The following is a 21,036-nucleotide window of genomic DNA, read 5'->3' as shown; positions in this document are numbered from 1 at the left end:
CATCCAGATCTTGGTTTCTTGTGTGCTTATTAGTCATTTGTGTATCTTCCTTTGTGAAATGTCGGCTAATTCTTCTGATCTTTTTATTGGATTGATGGAGTGAAAGGACTTCTTTCTGTGTTCTGGATACTAGTTCATTATCAGATATATGTTTTCAGAGTATTTTCTCTCATTCTATGGCTATATTATTTATTTTCTTAAAAGTGTTTTGGTTTGATTTGGTGGTTTTGTTTTGTTTTGTTTTTTGAGAGGGGGCGAGGGGAAGGGCAGAGGGCAAGGGAGAAAGAGAATCCCAAGTAGGCTCCACACCCAGCATGGAGCCCAATGCAGAGGTGGATCTCACAGCCTTAATAAGATCATTACCTGCCTGTGCCAAAATCAAGAGCCGGACACTTACCCAATTGAGTCACCCAAAGCATCTCTTAACAGTGTTCTTTGATGAGAAGTTTTTAATTATGATGTTCAATTTACCCATTTTTTTTTCTTTTATGGTTATTGCTTTTCTGTGTTCTGCTGCAAAACTTTTGCCTACTCACAAATCACAAATATTCTTCTAAAATCTTTATAGTTTTAGTTTTAAGAATTTTTTCATTTTAAATAAAAGTTATTTGAGTTTCTAAAAACATCTTTATATTTTTACTTTTTATGTTAATCTATGATCTTTCTAAAATAAATGCTTATGATATAAAGTAAGCACAAAGGTTAATTTTCCTATATGGATATCCAGTTATTCCAAAACCATTTGTTAAAAAAATTTTCCTTTACCTATCAGATAACTGTGGCATCTTTGTGAAAATCAAATAGCTGTATAAGTGTGAATCTAATTCTTTCTATTCTATCTTCTGATTTATATGTCAATTCTTATGCGAGTGTCATACAGTTTTGATTACTGTAGCTTTATAGCAGTCTCAAAGTTAAGCAATTAAGTTTTTCAACTTTGTTCTTTATCAAGATGCTTTAGATATTATATATCTTTTGCATTTCCAAGTAAATTTTAGAAAAAGTTTGTCAGTTTCTACCAAAAGCACGGTGGAACTGTGGCTAGATTGTGTTGAATCTATGGTTTGGGAAGAATTGGCATTTTAATGATATCAAGTCTTCTAATCCATAAACATGGTATATAAAATAATCCTTTTTCTCAGCAATGTTTCATAGTTTTCAATGAAAACATCTTGCATTTCTTTTATTAAATTTATTCCTAAGTGTTTTATTTTTTGATGCTGTTGTGAGTGAAATTAACTTTCTATTTTATTTTCCAGTAGGATAGGGTAATATATAAAAATAAGTCAATCAGAAAAGACAATTATGAGATTTCATTCATATGTGGAATTGAAGAAACAAAACACTTTGAAGAGCATAGGAGGAGGGAGGGCAGAATAAAACAAGACAAAATCAGAGAGGGAGACAAACTGTAAGAGAGTCTTAACCATAGGAAGCAAATCGAGGGTTGCTAGAGGGGAGAGGGGTGGGGGGGAATGGAGTAACTGAATGATGGACATTAAGAATACATAAATATAATAAGCACTGGGCATTATATTAGACTGATAAGGGACAACTGGATGTCTTGGTGGTTGAGCATCTGCCTTTGGCTCAGGTCGTGATCCTGGGGTCCTGGGATCAAGTCACACATCAGGCTCCCCACAGGGAGCCTGCTTCACTCTCTGCCTACCTGTGTGTCTCTCATGAATAAATAAATAAAATTTATAAAAAAGACTGATGAATCATTGAACTCTACCTCTATAACTAATAATATACTATATGTTAATTGAATTTAAGTGAATAGTAAATAAATACATAAAATTAAAAAACAAAAATTACAATTGATTTTTGTATATTAAGTTTGTTTTGTTTTAAGATTTTATTTATTTGCGAGAGAGAGAAAGAGAGCATGAGCAGGGATAGAAGCAGAGGGAGAAGCAGACTCCTGGCTGATCAGGGAGATTGACGTGGGGCTCTATCCCAGGACTCTGGAATCCTAAGCCAAAGGCAGCTGCTTAGCTAACTGAGCCACGCAGGTGCCCTTATTTTTGTATATTAACTTTGTATCCTGAAATTTTGCTAATAGTTCTTTTGTAGATGCCTTAAGATTTTCTATGTAAACAACCATGTCACCTGCCCAAAAAACAAGATGACAACAACAAAAAAAACAGGATTTCTCTTCTGAGTTTTATGTTTTTTATTGCTTTTTCTTGTCTTATTGAAATGGCTAAGACCTTAGAGACAATATAAATAATGAGAATGGGTATTCTTACCTAGTTCTTAACCTTTGGGAAAGTATTCAATATATTACTATTAAGTAGTACCATTAGTTTTTCATATATGCCATTTTCATAAATTTCATTTATCAGAGTGAGGAAATTCTCTCTTCTATTTCTAGCTTCTGAGAGTTTTTAATATCAAATGAATGAAATTTATCAAATGCTTTTTCTGTATCTATTGAAATGATAATAAAACTTTCTCCTTTTTCTGTTATTATGGTGATTTTCACTGATTTTCAGTGATTATAATATATCTCTATTTACTGGAGGAAGAGTTATATTTTCTTTGAGCCTACTTCATCAATATTAATATAGCACTCCAGATTTTAGTTTACTTATTGTATCATGTATCTTTTTCTATTTTTACTTTCAAAAATATTATGTGTGTATCCATATGTGTGTATATGATATTCATCTATAAATATGTATGGCATGCAATATATATATTTATCTCTTTTCTTGGAGATAGCATATAGTTGGGTCTTGCTTTTTTATCCAATTTGAAAATCTCTGCATTAGTTGGAGTGTTTCTAGGTGTATTAGTATAATTATTGAATGTAATTACTGATATGGCTTGTCTACCATTTCATTATTTTGCTTTCTGCTTGTGATCCCTGTTTTTTCTTCTTCTATTCTTCTTTTTGCCTGTTTTTGAAGGAATTACTTTAAATTTTTCATTTTAATTTATCTGCTCCCTTTTACTTATGCCACTTTCCATTAAACTTTTAATGGTCACTATAGAAATTTCAATATATACTCTCAACTTTTCTTAGTTTACTTAGCATTAGGACAGACATTATATAAAATATAGTAACTATAGAATCTGTGGATTGCCTTTTTTCTTAACAAAATTTTAAAATTTTCACAAAGTTCAGAATGCCTGTTTTTTTCTTGGGGTCATATCTAAGAAATCATTGCCAGATCTAATGTCAGGATTTTTGTACTGTTTTCTTCTAAAATTTTTATACTTTTAAAGTTTAGTTCTTATATTTGTGTCCTTGATCCATTTTGAGTTAATTTTTGTACATGGTCTTAGATATTCAATTCACTCTTCTGCATGTGAATACCCAGTTTTCTCATCATTAATTGTTAGTTCTAATAATGCTTTTGTGGACTATCCAGAATTTTCTACATATAAGATCCCATCATCTGTAAACTAAATAATTTTACTTATCCTGTCTGATATGAATGTCTTTTATTTATTTTTCTTTCCTAATTTCTCTGGCTAGAATTCCTAGTACTTGAATAGAAGTGGTTAAAGTGGACATCCAATGCCTTGTTCCTAATATTAGAGGAAGAGTTTTCAGTTTTAACTTCAATAACATACAAACACTGCTCCTTTACAACTCCATCCTCACCTCTTTCAGCTGTCACAAAATGATATTTTTATATACTGTGTGCCCCCAAACATAATCTAATAATTCTTTTGAATGTATTAATCTCTTAAATTACATAGAAAAATATATGGAGTTACAAATGAAAAGTGTAATAATTCTAGCTTTTAAACTATTATTTTTTAAATATATTAATCTTTTGAATCATGTAGAAAACAAAAAGTGGAGTTACAAACCATTGTTACAATAATACTAGTTTTTATAATTTCCCAGGTGTTTACCTTTACTGAGATCTTTATTTCTTCATATGATTTAAGTTAGTATCTAGTGCCCTTTAATTTCAACTTGCATTATTTCCTTTAGCATTTATTGCAGGGCAAGCCTAACAGAAAACAAACAAACAAACAAACAAACAAACAAAAACCACTATTATCTGCTAATGTCCTAATTTCTTCCTCATTTTTAAAATTTTTTCTTTTTTTCTTTTTTTTCTTTTCTTTCTCTCTTCCTCATTTAATCAAGTTTTACTTGATAGAAAATTCTTGGTTGACAGGGTTTTTTTTTTTAGCTTTTTTTTTTTATAAATTTTTATTTATTTATGATAGTCACACAGAGAGAGAGAGAGAGGCAGAGACACAGGCAGAGGGAGAAGCAGGCTCCATGCCGGGAGCCCGACATGGGATTCGATCCCAGGTCTCCAGGATCACGCCCTGGGCCAAAGGCAGGCACCAAAGCGCTGCGCCACCCAGGGATCCCTCTTCTAGCACATTGAATATATCATCTCACTGCCTTTGGCATGGCCTTCAAGTATGCGATGATAAATCTACCGATACTTTCATCAAGGAGCCCTTGAATGTAACATATATCTCTGTTTTCAACACTTCTCTCAAGCTACTTTCAAGATTTTCTGGCTCTGCTGTTTGGAAGTCTGATTATAATGTGTCTCATTGTGGGTTTCTTTGAGTTCAACTTACTTGGAGTTAGTTGTGCTTCTTAGATGTTTATATTTATGTCTTTCCTCAAATTTGGGAAGTAAGTTTTCAACCGTTATTTCTTCAAAGATTCTCTCTGTTCGTTTCTCTCCCTTTCTCTCTTCTCTTTCTGGGACTCGTAGACATGTATGTTGGTCCACTGGATGGTGCCACAGGTCCCTTAGGTTCTGTTCACTTTTCAATCTTTTTAATTTCTGTTCTTCACACCTGATAATTTCCATCATCCTATCTTCAGGTTCACTGGTTCTTTCATCTGCCTGCTCAAATATGCCCTCAATCCCTCTTGTGACTTTTTCATTTGTTATTGTATTTAGTGCTCTAAAAACTTATTGCGCTCTAAAATTTCTTTTTGGTTTCTTTTTAGATTTTCTATCTCTTTATTGATTTTTTTTATATTTTTATTTTCATACATCATTTTCTTGCCTTTCCCCACACCTTCCTTCAGTTTTTTAAGGATCTTTAAGACAATTGCTTTAAAGATTTCACCTAATAGAGCTGCAGTCAGGGACAATTTCTGATGCTATTTTTTTCCTTGAAGGAGCTATATTTTCCTATTTTCTTTTTTTTTAATATTTTATTTATTTATTCATGAGAGACAGAGAGAGAGAGAGAGAGAGGTAGAGATGCAGGCAGAGGGAGAAGCAGGTTCCATGCCATGCAGGGTGCCCAACGCAGGACTCGATCCCGGGTCTCCAGAATCACACCCTGGACTGAAGGCGGTGCTAAACCACTGAGCCACCCGGGCTGCCCTACTTTCCTATTTCTTTATATGTCTTGTTATTTTTCTTGTTGTTGACAGCTAGGCATTAGAGTCTAAAAAACGCAGTAACTCTGGAGATTAAATTTTCCCACTTCCCCTAGAGTTTGCTGTTTTTGTTTTTTATTGTAGGCAATGTCTACGCTAAAGATCATAGATCTTATCTGAGCCTGAGCCTGAGCCTGTCCCTAAGCTTTCATGGTGACTTTCTAATTTCTCCCACATATGCAACTCCTTTTGAATGTTCATTTTTAATGTCTGACTCCCAAAAGAGGAACAAGAGAAAAAAAAGACAAAGGGTGCCAGCCTTTTAAATCCCCTGGATGCCACTTCAACTGAAGAAAGGTTTGCAATAATGAAGAAGGTAAAATAACAATGGCTGCCCAACTCTTTACCCACACTTCTGAAATCAGAAGCCCCAACCTGTATCAGAGAACAGATATGTTAATACTGGAGGTGACAGGATCCTTTTTGTCCACTGTGACTTCCACAAGCTACATGCAAGCTGAACCTGGAACATGGGCACAGCTTCCTGCCATGGGTCTGGGAAAGGGAGGATGGGTTGCTACTACTGTGCTAAGATGAAATTGACAGATATTAAATGAAATTTACCGTCTGAGCCTTCCTCTATCTGTTACATCAGAGTCTGCCAATGCAATAGTTGTCTAGGTATAGAAAGAGATTCCTGGTGCTTTCTACCATTGCAACTTCCCAGAATCCTATGTAGAGTAACAATAAGTAAACAAATAAATGAATATAAATGTAGGCAATAGATCTGAGCAGACATTTCACATGCAAATAAGTATAGGAAGAGATGCTTAACACCTTTAGTTATTAGGGAAATGTAAACTAAATTTACATTTAGATACTACTAAACACATAATAGAATGGCTAAAATCAAAATATCTTACAATTCTTTTTTTTTTCTCATTAAACTTTTGTTTTAATGGGTCTCAAAATTCTGTGACAGATTTTTGGTCAAGTTGTTTCCATTAAAAAGTACTGATTTTAAAAACTAATAACTTAAAACGGCCACACATGCACACACACACACAAAAATGGTCCACAAAACATTCTCCTTTCCTTCTGAAGGTTTTACGATGCATTGTTATCATTAACCAGTCTTTCACTATTAAACTTAAATGGCCAATTGACACAAACAGTTCTGAGATCATTCTTCCACCACTGATTAAGATTGGGGTGGCAGGTATTGGGGATAATATTCATTTAGCCTTCTGAGCTTTCTGGGCAGACTTGGTGACTTTGCCAGCTCCAGCGGCCTTCCTGTCCACTGCTTTGATGACACCCACAGCAACCGTCTGTTTCATGTCATGAACAGCAAAACGGCCCAGAGGAGGATAGTCAGAGAAGCTCTCAACACACTTAGGTTTGCCAGGAACCATATCAACAATGGCAGCATCCCCAGATTTCAAGAACTTGGGACCATCTTCCAGCTTCTTTCCAGAACGACGATCTATCTTTTCCTTCAGCTCAGCAAACTTGCAAGCAATGTGAGCTGTGTGACAATCCAGCACAGGTGCATATCCAGCACTGATTTGGCCTGGATGGTTCAGGATAATCACCTGAGCCAGCTGCTTCCATTGGTGGGTCATTTTTGCTGTCACCAGCCACGTTGCCATGACGAACATCTTTGACAGATACGTTCTTGACATTGAAGCCCACATTGTCCCCAGGAAGAGCCTCACTCAAAGCTTCATGGTGCATTTCAACAGACTTTACTTCAGTTGTAACATTGACTGGAGCAAAGGTGACCACCATGCCAGGCTTAAGAATACTAGTCTCCACTCGACCCACTGGGACAGTACCAATACCACCAATTTTGTAGACGTCTTGGAGAGGCAGACACAAGGGCTTATCAGTTGGACGAGTTGGTGGCAGAATGCAATCCAGAGCTTCAAGCAGTGTGGTTCCACTGGCATTCCCATCTTTACGGGTGACTTTCCATCCCTTGAACCAAGGCATGTTAGCACTTGGCTCCAGCATGTTGTCACCATTCCAACCAGAAATTGGCACAAATGCTACTGTGTCGGGGTTGTAGCCAATTTTCTTAATGTGGGTGCTGACTTCCTTAACGATTTCCTCGTATCTGTTCTGGCTGTAGGGTGGTTCAGTGGAATCCATTTTGTTAACACCAACAATTAGTTGTTTTACACCCAGTGTGTAAGCCAGAAGGGCATGCTCACGGGTCTGCCCATTCTTGGAGATACCTGCTTCAAATTCACCAACACCAGCAGCAACAATCAGGACAGCACAGTCATCCTGAGGTGTGCCTGTAATAATGTTTTTGATAAAGTCTCTGTGTCCTGGGGCATCAATGATGGTCACATAATACTTGCTGGTCTCGAATTTGCACAGGGAGATATCAATGGTGATACCACGTTCACGTTCAGCTTTAAGTTTATCCAAGACCCAGGCATACTTGAAGGAGCCTTTTCCCATCTCAGCAGCCTCCTTCTCAAATTTTTTGATAGTTCTTTTGTCGATCCCGCCACATTTGTAGATCAGATGGCCAGTAGTGGTAGACTTGCCCGAATCTACGTGTCCAATGACGACGATGTTGATGTGAGTTTTTTCCTTTCCCATTTTGGTTTAGGTTTAGTGGTGGTTTTCACGACACCTGTGTTCTTGGCGGCAAACCCACTGCGAAAAAGTACAATTCTTTTTTTTTTAAAAAAGATTTTATTTATATATTCATGAGAGACACACAGAGAGAGAAGCAGAGACTAGGCAGAGGGAGAAGCAGGCTCCATGCAGGGAGCTCGGTCTGGGACTCAATCCAGGATCCCAGGATCACACCCTGAGCCAAAGGCAGATGCTCAACCACTGAGCCACCCAGACGTCCCAATATCCTACTATTCTAAATGCTGTTGAGAATGGAACTGAAAGTCTCATTTGCTGCTCTGGGCATGCAGAATTATACAGCCACTTTGTAAAACAATTTGGCTGTTCTTTCAAACAAATGACCCAACAATCCCATTCCTAGGTATTTACCCAAGAGAAATGAAAACTTATGTTCATACAGAATCTTGTATACAGTGTGTATAGTAGTTTTATATTAATTACTAGAACCTAGAAGGCATCCTTCAATGGATGAATAAACGAACTATGGTATATCCTGAAAATGAAGTTCTACTCAGTAATAAAAAGGAACAAAGTATTGATTCATGCAACTACATTACTAAGTGAAAGAAATCTTAAAAACTTGTACCAGTTTGTTTAGATAATTTGTGCAAACAATGTGATTTATACTGAATATTTTCTTTCCTTCTGGGAATGGGACCTTCAGAAACTACATCACTGCATGTTTATGTTACTGATTCCCAGTAGAAACACTGGATTCCTAGGCTCAAGCAAGCTTCCCTAGGAGACAGCGGTTTGAACATGTGGTTACAATTTGATGCTAGAGGAATCAAGTGCATCCTGTAAAATTCCACTGGGATAAGACTCTTGGAAATTTGAATTTAAATTCCTCCAGACTTCATCCAATGTGCTTTTTCCTTTTGCTAATTTTCCTTTGTATCGTTTGATGTAATAAACCATGAATATAATGATTTCAGAGGCCTGTGAGTCCTTCTAACAAAACACAGAATCTGAAAGTAGTCATGGGGACCACCAATGCTATGTGCATGCATGTTAGTATACATACATTTATATTCTAGTTTTGTCTGCAGAGCCTAAAAGAAACAAGCAGGCCTTGTAGCAACAGGATCTTGAGCTGCAAATAAATACCATTTGATTTTAGGGCCAAACAGGGGAAAATACAAGATGAGACTGCATATCACATAATCCTAGAAATAAAGAAGTGCTTTTTTAAAAAAAGATGAGGATGGGGAGATCAGGGCATATCAAAAGGACACAGGATCCCATTGGCCAACACTGGAACAATTTAAACAACAAAATAATGATAATGTTGATTATATACCAGTGAGTAAAATAAATTATCCTTGAGTTCATACTGATGTAAATAAGCAAACAAACAGTGAGTGAGAAAAGAGACAAATTTTTAGAGAAGAATTCCAAGTAGGGGTGTCTAGGTGGCTCAGTTGGTTAGGTGTCTGCCTTCAACTCAGGTCATGATACTGGGGTCCTGGAATCAAGCCCCAAGTTGGGCTCCCTGCCCAGCAGGGAGTCTGTTTCTCCCTCTCCTCTGCCCCTGCCCCTGATTGTGTGCATGCTCTCTCTCTTTCTTAAATAAACAAAAGCTTTTTTTTTTAAAGGAAGAATTTCAAGTAATAAATTCAGAAAGATAAGGGAACTAGAAATTTATCCTTAGAACACCAATAATTCACCAATTCACCAATACAATTGCTACAGGCGAGATCCACAGACTAATGCTATAAGTGTAGGGCAAAATTTTAAGGAAAAACAGAATATGTGCATAGCCTTGAAATATCTACCCCAACATGTTTACTAAGAATTGTGTGCTTTTGAACATATGTCCAAAAATTCTTTGATATTTATCCTACCAAGAGGTGGAACTTAATTCCAGTTCTTGCATGCTAGATTTAGTGATTTGCTTCTATTGAATAGAATACAGAAAGGGAAAAATATTAACTGTACAGCAGAGAAGCCTGATAGGAGTACCTTAACCAAATATTCAAGGTTAACATAACCAGTAATAAATCATGTTGGTATCATGTGCCCCTAGCATGATATGATAAGAACACTTGGCTTCTATAGTGTTCTTCCTAACTCATAACCCTAGTATAATAATGACAAAATGTATTAAAATGTAGCTATGGGATTTTAATTTACGGAGGTGACTGAATGATGACATGGAGAGGCTAATACCATCGAAAGAATTTATTACAATTCCCATGCAGAAACTAATGGGGAAAGACCAGGTTTGATCAGGAGGCAGAAGTATGAACAAGGGGGAAGAATGGCCTAAAACTTTATTGTGTTTTCCATGGAACAAGAAAGACAGTACAGGATAAACAGCTTAGGAGAGGCTACTTCAAATAACATCAACTGGCTCTGAGCTGTAGGATTAGGCTGGTATCTGGCCCTTGGTGATTTAAAACAGAGGAAGAAATTGGCTTGGTATGTGAGAGTTAGATAAAGGAGGTGGTTGAGAGTATGGACCAGAATTGGTTAGAGGGTTTGTAATGTGATTTTCATGTACCTGTGAATTCTGGATCACAGGGGAGATATAAAGATCTCTAGCTGTTAGTTTGGCCCTGTGATCAAAAGATGCCAAACAGATGAATATAGGATCCAAAAAACAAAACAAAACAAAAAATGAAAAACATCACATGCACTCATATTGAGGAACATTCTACAAAATATTTTAAACAGTACTCTTCAAAACTTTCCAAGTCATGAAAAACAAGAAAAACACTGAGAAACTGTCACATATTGGAGGACACTAATGAAAAAGAATGGTGTGGTATCCAAAATTGGATCTTGAAACAAAACCAGAAAATCAATGGGACAAGTCAAAGAAAATTTCCACTTTAGTAACAATATTGTGCTAATATGAATTTCTTACTTTAGATAAAGGTACAATGATTATATAAGATATAAACATTAGGTATGGAAACTATTCTATCTTCACAACACTTTTATAAACTTAAAATTCATTCAAAATAAATTAAATGGGTAAAATAAAAAACTTTGCCTTGACTCCACATATGACTCTATTATTACATTTCTCTCCTTCCTATCTTGGCAAAAATCGATTGACAATCTAATCTTGATTTTTTTTTAATAATGTCATTGTTGATAGTTTTTTAGCACAAAAATATTCAGGAGTTTTTCAATTTATTAAAATTACCAATTCAAAATTCCTATTATTCCTGAAGAGTTTTTTTAACCCCTTCAGAGTTTTAATTTAGGTAAATTTACATATTAAAAATATACGTCTTCATTTAAAACATGATGACTTTTGATAAATGCATATACCCAGGTAATCCATGTTTGTCTAGATATAGAACATTTTCATCACCCAGAAAAGTACTCTTTGCCTTTTCTCACTCCTCTTCCAGAATAAATAGTTTTTCTGATTTTATTCCACCATAGATTGGTTTTCCCCATTCTGGAACATCATATAAAGTACATTACAATATGAATTATTTTGTGTCTGGTTTCTTCCATTTAGCATAATGTTCTGGCCTCTGTCACTCATCCATATTGCTATGGTTATCAATAGTTTGTTCCATTTTATTACTTTTAGCATTGGAACACTATAATTAATAAACAGCAGTTTGTTTATCCAATAAACAATGATGAACTTTTATATTATTTCCACTTTTTAGTTACTATGAGTGAGGTGCTATCCATTTCCACGTGCAAGTCTTTTTGTAGACATATGATTTCATTTGGAGAGAAAAATATCTAAACTTGGAATTGTTATGTATTATGAAAAATTGTCAAACATTTCCCACAGTGGTTGTACCATTTTACAATTCCACAAGCAATGTATGCAAGTCACACATCCTGACCAACATTTGATCTTTTCAGGTTTTAAATTTTTAGTTATTCTAGTGGGTCAATAGTGGTTTTTCACTGTAGCTTTACTCTTGCATTTCCCTGATGACTAGTGATATTAAGTACTCATGCAACTTATCAGGCATTTATGTATTTTCCTTTGTGAAGTACTCGTTCAAGTTATTTGCCCATTTTTTATTGTTTGTATTTATTATTAAGTAGGATTCCTTTAATTAATAGGAATATGTCATTTGCCATATACTTATAATAGACTTTCTTTTTTTTACAAAAGTTTAGATTTACAGAAAAATTGAGAATATGGTGTAGTTTCCATATACTCCCTCACCAGTTTCCCCTATTATTAACATCTTGCATTAGTATTATAATTTGTTACAATTAATAGACTCGTATTATATTATTATTAATATATTATATGTTAATATATTATTATAATATTATAATATATATTATTTATATTATATATATTAATATATTATAATGCCCATAGTTCACTCAGATTTCCTGAGATTTTATTTTTTTGTTTTTACCTAATGTATATTGCTGTTCCACAATCCTATCCATGATACTACACTGTATTTACTTGTCTCCTTGGGCTTCTCTTGGCTGTGAGTTTCTTAGGTTTCCTTTATTTTGATAATCTTTACGGTTTTGAGGAGCACTGGTCAACTATTTGTAGGATGCTCCTCTAGTGGATTCGTCTGATGTTTTCTCATGATTAGTCTAGGGATATGGGTTTGGAGATGAAGACCACAGTAAAGTGCTGTTTTCTTCATACATATCAAGGTACATTATGATTATGGCTTATCACTGTTGGTATTGACCTTGATCACCTGCTGAGATAGTACTGTCAGACTTCTGCCCTGTAAGGTCACTCTTTTTCCCCCTTTCCATATTCCACTCTTTGGAAGGTAATCACTTATGCACAGTGGGGAGTTATGCTCTTTTGTGGCAAAGCTGCTACATAAATCTTTTAGAATTTTTCCATAAGGGATATTTGTCTCTTTTCCCTTATTCACTTCCCTATTCAATCTTTACTTAATCTCTATAGACTTGTGATATTTCCTTGCTAACTTGTGATATTTCCTTGCTAACAGAGAAAGGAGGTGATTTTATAGATTGTAATAGTTACCTTCTCTTATCACATCTTCATTTCTTCCTGGATCGCCCCCGCCCCAAGCTCCTAAATGATCCCTTTTAATGCAAACATTATGTTTCATTTTAGTGCTGTGAAGCTGTATGGATTTTAACAAATACATAATGTGTTTGTATCATACAGAATAGTTTCACAGCCCTAAAAATATTGCCTGTCTTCAACTATTGAACTCCCTTCTTCCCCAAAAGCCTTGGGAACAACCAATCTTTTGCTGATTGTATGGTTTTCCCTATTTCAGAAAGTCATGTAACTGGAATCATTTTCAGACTGGATTCTTTCACTTGACAATATACATCTAAGATTTATCCATGTCTTTTAAATGGTGGATAGTTTTTTTTTTGTTTTGTTTTGTTTTGTCATTGAGTCAATATTCGATATGAAAATACTACAGGTGTTTTATCCATTCACCTGTTGAAAGGTATCTTAGCTACCTTTTCTTTTTTTATTATTTCCCATCACTCTGTAGCCTGACTATTCATTTTGATAAGAAGTTTTACATTTGATTAAGTTTAACATATGATTTTTGTATGGTTATTGCTTTCTCTGTCTTCTAAAAGTTCTTTGCCTACTCCCAGAGTACATGATATGGTTAAATTTGGGTTCGTTATTTGTTCCTATTTACCCCATCTGACTCTTTTCAAATTGGTGATATATACTTAATCTAACATATCCAAAATATCATTTCAACATGTAACTAATATAAAACATTATTAGATATTTTACCTTCTTTTTTCAACTTTGAGATATAATTGACAAATGTAAAAAAAACTAAAGTGTACATCATGATGATATGATATACATCATTTAAAAAAATTCCTCTCATCTAATTAATTTTGCATATTTATGTTTTTGGGTTTTTTTTTCCCTTTGGGTGAGAACATTTAAGTTCTACTCCATACAATACAGTGTTATTAACTATAGTCACCATGTTATACAATAGATCCCTAGACTTTATTCATCTTATAGGTAAAAGTTTGTGCCCTTTTACCAACTTCCCCACCCCACCCCCTATCCCCTGGCAATAATATTCTACTCTCTGTTTCCATGAGTTTTACTTTTTTTGGTTCCACACATAATAGAATCTAAATACAGTATTTGCCCTTTTCCATTTGGCCTTCTTCACTTGGGATAATGTCCTCAAGGTCCATCTGTGACGTATATACATTTCACATCTTCTTCATCCACTCACCTCCTTGAGGGACACCTACATTATTTCCATATATCAACAATGTGAATAATATTGCAATGAACACAAGAGTACATGTATCTCTTTAATATCCTGTCTTCATTTTCTTTGGATATATACCCAAAAGTGGGATTTCTGTATCATAAGGTAGTACTATTTTTAATATTTTGTAAGAACCGCCATGCTGTTGTCCACAGCAGTTGCACCATTTTACATTCCCAGCAATGGTGCACAAGGGTTCCTCTTTTCCATATCCTTGCCAAGACTTGTTATCAATTGTCTTTTTGAGGATAACTATTCTAATGAGTGGGGGTACTATCTGTGATTTTGGATTTGTATTTCCCTGATGATTAGTAACGTGGACCTTTTTATGTACCTGTTGGCCATTTGTATGTCTACTTTGGGAAATGTCTATTCTGTGCTTTTGCCCATTTTTAAAAATCAGGTAATTTTTCTGCTATTGAAGTGAGTTCTTTATATATTTTGGATGTTAATCCCTTATTAGATGCTTGACTTACAAATATTTTCTCCCATTACATAGGTTGTCTTCTCTTTTTGTTGATGGCTTCCTTTCCTGTAGAAGCTTTTTAGTGTAATGTAGTCCTACCTTTTAATTTTTATTTCCTTTGCTTTTAGTGAAAAATCCAAATATCATTGCCAAGACCAATGTCAAGAGCTAATCCCCTCTGTTTTCTTCTAGATATTTATCAGCTTGGATCTTATGCTCAAACCATTAGTCCATTCTGAGTTATTTTTGTGTGTCATGAAAGATAGAGTCCTAATTTCATTCTTTTGCATGTGGCTACCCAGTTTTTCCAATACCACTTATTGAAAAGATTATCCTTTACCCGTTGTATATTCATGCCTCCTTTGTCATAAAATAATTGGCCATATAGACATGGTTTTATTGCTAGGCTCCTTCTCTAGTCCATTGATCTATGTGTCTGTTTTTATGCCAATACCACAGAGTTTTAAGTACTATAGCTTTGTAATATAGTTTGAAATCAAAAAGTGTGATACCTCCAGCTTTGTTCTTCTTTGTCAGGGTTGCTTTGGCTACTTGGGGTCTTTTGTGGTTCCATGCAAATATAAGGAGTTTCTCTTTATGTGAAAAATACCATTGGAATTTTGATAGGAATTGCACTGAATCTGTAGATTGCTTTGGGTATCATGGACATTTTAATAATATTAATTCTTGCAATCCATGAGCACAGAAAATATTTCCATTTATTTGTGTCTTCTTCAATTTCTTCAATGAACATCATACAGTTTTCAGCATATAGGTCTTTCATCACTTTGGTTAAGTTTATTCCTAAGTATTTTATTCTTTTTTATGCAATTATAAATAAATAATTTTCGTAATTTCTCTGACAGTTCATTGCTAGTGTGTAGAAACAATTATTTTTCTATATTAATTTTGTGTCCTGCAACTTTACTGAATTCATTATTCTAACATTTTTATGGTAGAGACAACTTTAGGGTTTCCCATAGGTAATATGATGTCACCTGCAAATAGAAATAATTTTACTTCTTTTTCAATATGGATGCCTTTTATTACTTTTTCTTACCTACCTTCTCTAGTTAGGACCTCCAACACCATGTTAAATAAAGATGGTGAGAGTGGGTATCCTTGTCTTGTTCCTGTTCTTAGAGGAATAGCTACAGCTTTTCACCAGTAAGATATGAACTGTGGGCTTGTTATATATAGTCTTTATTATATTGAGGTACAATCACTCTATATGCAGTTTGTTGAGTTTCTATCATGAATTCATGTAGAATTTTTCTGCATCTACTGAGATGACTATAATTTTTATACATCATTTTGTTAATGTAGTATATCCTATTGATTGATTCACAGATTTGAACCATCTTTGCATCCCTGGAATAAACCCCACTTGATTATGCTGTATGATCCTTTTAATATACTATTGAGTTTAGTTTGTTGATATTTTGCTAAGGTCTTTTTTGCACCTATGTTCATTAGATACAGCAACTTATAATTTTTTCTTATACTGTGGTTGTCTAATTTTGGTATTAGGTGTTCTCATAAAATGAGTTTAGAAGTAACTCCTCAATTTTTTGAAAAGCTTGAGAAAAATTGATATTAACTCTTCTTTAGATACTTGATAGAATTCACCAGTGAAGCCATTTAGCCCTGGACTTTTCATTGTTGGGAGGTTTTGAGTACTGATTCAGTCTCCTTACTAGTAATTGGTTTTTTAGACTTTCTATTCTCTATGATTCAGTCATGGTACATTGCATGTTTTTTGGATTTATCTGTGTTTTCTAGGTTGTCCAACTGTTTGGAGTATAACTGTTTATAGTAGTCTCTCAGTTGTAATGCCTCCTGTTTCATTTATAATTTTCTTTTAGTCTTCCATTATTTTTTCTTGGTACATCTAGGTAAAGGTTTTTCTGTTTGCTTATATTTTTTAAAAACCCAGCTTTTAGTTTTACTGATTTTTTCTATTGTTTTTCTGCCTTTATTTCATTTATTTCTACTCTGATCTCTGTCATCTCCTTCCTTCTATTAACTTAAGCTTAGTTCTTTTTTTTTTCTGCTTCCTTGAGGTATAAAGTTAGGTTATTTGAGACCTTTATTTTTTCTTAATGTAAGCATTAATCACTATAAACTTCCCCTTTAGAACTATTTTTGCAGCATTCCATTTGTTTTGGTATTTTGTGTTTCCATTTTCACTGTCTCAAGATATTTTTTTATTTCTCCTTGACCCATTGGTTTTTCAGTAACATGTTGCTTAATCTCCACATATTTGTGAATTTTTCAGTTTTCTTCTTGTAATTCTTTGTAGGTCCATACCTTTATTGGTCAGAAAATAAGCTTGATATGATTTCAGTCTTCTTAGATTTACTGACTTGTTTTGTGGTCTCACAGATGATCTATCCTGGAGAATGTTCCATATGCACTTGAGAAGAATGTGTTTTCTGCTACTGTTAGTTGGAATGTTTTACACATGTCTGTTAAGTCCATCTGGTCTTATGTGTGTATAAATCCATTGCTTCCTTATTGATTTTCTATTTTTTTCTTTTTAAAGATTTTATGCATTTATTTAACATAGGGACAGAGAGAGCGCAAGCAAGCACAAGCAGGGGGAGCAGCAGAGGGAGAGAGAGAAGAAGGATCCCCACTGAGCAGGGAGCTGATGCAGGGCTCAATCCTAGGACTCCAGGATCATGACCTGAGGTCAGACACTTAATGGACTGAGCCACCCAGGTGTCTCCTCATTGATTTTCTAAATGGAAGATCTATCCATTGTTGAAATTGGGGTACTGAAGTCCCCAACTATTAACGTATTACTGTCTATTTCTCCTTTTAGGTCTATTAATATTTGCTTTATGTATTTAGTATTCCTATGTTGGATGCAAAAACATCTAGAAATGTTATGTCTTCTTTTTGGATTGACGCCCATATCATTATATAATTTTGTCACTTATTATACTCTTTGTCTTAAAGTCCATTTTGTCCGATATATAAGAATGACTACCCCATCTTTCTTTTGATTTCTATTTGCATGGATTATCTTTTTTCAACCCTTCACTTCAGTCCATGTGTGTCCTTAAGGCTGGATTAAACCTCTGGCTTTATCTTTAATAATCATTTATGTGATGATTCACAAAATGTCCATTTCTATTTAAGACATATATTTTCCCCAGAGGAACCTTAAATTCAATCTGCCCAAAAGTCCATTCAACTTTTCCTGGAAATTTGCTTTTTCTGTTATATTTTCTATCTCAATGAATGGTAGCATCATTCTGCCAGTTTTTTTATTGTATCCTCCCTCATACCCTGTGTCTCCCTTCCCATTTGACCTCTCAACATTTAATTACTTATATTATTTCCATTTTTCTATGTAATTCTCTTGAATCCATCCTATGTTCTCATAGTCACCACCTTTGTTTAACAACATAACTAATCCTTCCTAATTGGTTTCTTATTTCCAGTATTTTCTCCTCCCCCCCAAATCTTCCACATCATAACCAGAATAGTCTTTCTAAATAAAAACTACATTCCTGTTATTTTCTTATATGTACCATTTCAATGTCTATTTTAATCAACTTCAGCCATATCTTTTTACAGTATTTACCAGTCACACTAAACAATTTGAGGTCCAGGATGATACCACAATTTTCTCATCTATACCTCCAATCCCTTTGCCTAAGGTGCCGTTTCCAAAACCCTCCTCGTTGCTAGCTTTTACTCAATTATCTCATGTCAGAATAATGCATTCACCCCTAGGGAAGCAGTCTGGAAATCTTCTAGACTGAGATGTCTAATGTGATAGCCACTAGTCATAAATATCTACTGAGCGCTTAAAATATGGGTAGTTTGAATTGAGATGTACCCTACACCAGATATTGAAGACCCAATTTTAAAAATCATAAAGTTCTTAACAATTTTATATTGGTTACATATGAGATATTTTGGGTGTATCGGGTTAAATAAAATACATCACTGAAATCTGTTTTATATATTTTTAAAAATTTTTTAAATGTGGCTACAACAAAACTCAAAATAACATGTGGCTTACATTATATTTCAATTGGACACTACCTAGACTAGATGAGGATGAGACTCTTCTTTCAGTACCCTGGAGTTATTTCTTTAATAGTATTTATCTGTTAAAATTGCTAAACCATATCCTCCAGTGGACTGCAAGCACCTAATGCATAAAGGGCTGTCTTGATCAACATGGTAATTCCAGTGCTAAGGGTACTAAAATAAAAAGAGTGAATGCCCATTATTCATACATCTCATATTTGTGAATTTTCTTATGCCTTCAGTTTTCTTGTAATCAGTACTAGCAGTGCTTTTACCGTCATTCATGGACAGGCACAGAACAACAAAAGGGAGAAGTCATCCAATGTATATTTTCCTAGCTGAGGTCCAACAAGGTGATGTTCTGCCCTCTTGTTGCAGCTGTCAAATTAAACAAGTGTTTCCTGTCAGTCTTTTCGTGCCACTTCTCACATTTTTGTGACTTTTGCTGGTGACATAGCTATTTAAAATGTCCCTGAAGCATTAGTGCTAAAATGCTGTCTAGTGTTTTGAGCACAAGAAGACTGTGATGTGCCTTGCAAAGAAAATCCACGTGTTGGATAAGCTCCTTTCAGTGACATTAGAGTGCTGTTGGCTGTGAATTAAATGTTAACATGGTCTTAAACTGAAATGCACATTAAATGAGGTGCTATAGGGGATCCCTGGATGGCTTAGTGGTTTAGCACCTGCCTTCGGCCCAGGATGTGGTCCTGGGGTCTCGGGATCCAGTCCCGCATTGGGCTCCCTGCATAGACCCTGCTTCTCCCTCTGCCTGTGTCTCTGCCTCTCTCTCTCTCTGTGTCTCTCATGAATAAATAAATAAAATCTTTTAAAAATAAAAATAAAAATAAATGAGGTGCTATATAGGTCAGCCGACAAAAATGTGACCAGAGGCTCGCAGGAACCTAACTCGGCATTTCCCCTAGGAACGATGGTTCAACATTTGCTGATGCAGTATCCCAGCAACTTCCCTCCAACTGTATTTTTTGAATGAATGAAGCTGAATCATCTGATTCCAAATCTACATTTCACGTGAATGCAGTAATGGTGGTAGCTGAAGCAGTGAATGTGGAGCCAAACCGCCTAGAGTTCAACCTTAGCTGTCCGATTTCCTAGCTCTCTGATTTTAGGCAAATTCCTTTCCTCTGCTTTTTTTTCCCCCCTCACAATGAAAAATGTAGATAAAACAGTAGTTGTCAACGGTTACCACGGGCTGGGCATAGCGGGGAGGAGGGATTGACCACGAAGAGGCAGGAGGAAACTTTTGGAATGAGGCAAATACTCTTAACTTGATTAGAAAGTGGTTAGTTCCGCCACGGCCTACGTTTCTCAAAACTCACAGAACTTTTACTTCGTATAAACCATAACTTAAAGTCGAGGCTGAAAGAAAGCAACAGTTACGATGAAAGGAATAACGCCCGTAAGACATGTCATGCCCTCCCCGCTGACATAAATGCCAGCCATCATTCCAGCAACACTAGACGGGGGGAAGTCGGGCAGCGCGAGGGAAAGCAGAGTGGACTCAGGAACCGGGTTCTGACTCTTTCGAACATTATTAGCTCGGGGCTGAATTCAGTTTACGGGACCCGACTTGCTTGTTATAAAGGTTAAATTCGAGGCGTGTGAAATATCGGTGTGACACGTAGAGCCCCACACATAGGGATGTGAAAAGGGGCACAGGCTCTTCGCCAGAGAGAGCAGCACAGACCTACAGGGCCCCATAAACCAGCCCCCAGAGGCAGTGCGCTGTGAGGCGGGGCACAGAGGAGCACGTGTCTGCTGAGGTCCCTGGTCCCTAACCCTAGTGGGGTCCCTACTGGCTCCCGGGGGCTTATGAAGACAATCCAAGGGCTCTAACCTGGGAGGGGGTGGACGTACCTCAGACTCAAAATGCCAGCGCCAAGAGGAAGGAAGGGGCGAGCTCGGGAGGGCGGCGTGGGCCCGAGCCCGCGATGCACACCGAGCCGCAGGGCTGACACCCAACCAGCTGCACGACGGCCCCAGGCGGAAGGACAGGCTGGGGCACCTCGTGCTGCGGGTTGGTCTCGCAGGGCCCACCCCCGGGGGTGCTGCGGACCCGTCCGGGCGCCCGGGGGTGGGGGGGCGATTCCTGCCAGAACCTCATCACCGGTCACCCAGCCCCGCCCTCGGGCTCGGCCTCGAGGCAGCGCCCACCTGCGCCTGCGGTTGCAGCTCCACGTTCCCGCCACCACCACGCAGGGCAGCCCCGTTGAAGTCGCGTGCCTCGCGCGACCTGAGGCCGTCACGTGACAACTGCCAGGCCCCTGAAGGGCCGGGGCCGCCACGCGCGCGCTCGGGCTCACCGTTGA

At 36.4% G+C, this 21,036-nt stretch overlaps 1 pseudogene; it reads right to left on the bottom strand.

The window, feature by feature from the left end:
- Positions 1–6,257: 6,257 nt before the first annotated feature.
- LOC140622308 (elongation factor 1-alpha 1 pseudogene) lies at positions 6,258–20,784 on the bottom strand (annotated as a pseudogene).
- Between the last annotated feature and the right edge of the window lie 252 nt (positions 20,785–21,036).

This window comes from Canis lupus, chromosome 31 (genome assembly GCF_048164855.1).
Source record: "Canis lupus baileyi chromosome 31, mCanLup2.hap1, whole genome shotgun sequence".
Taxonomy (NCBI): domain Eukaryota; kingdom Metazoa; phylum Chordata; class Mammalia; order Carnivora; family Canidae; genus Canis; species Canis lupus.
The sequence above is the reverse complement of the archived record's forward strand: the minus strand, read 5'-3'. Positions and strand labels throughout refer to the sequence as shown.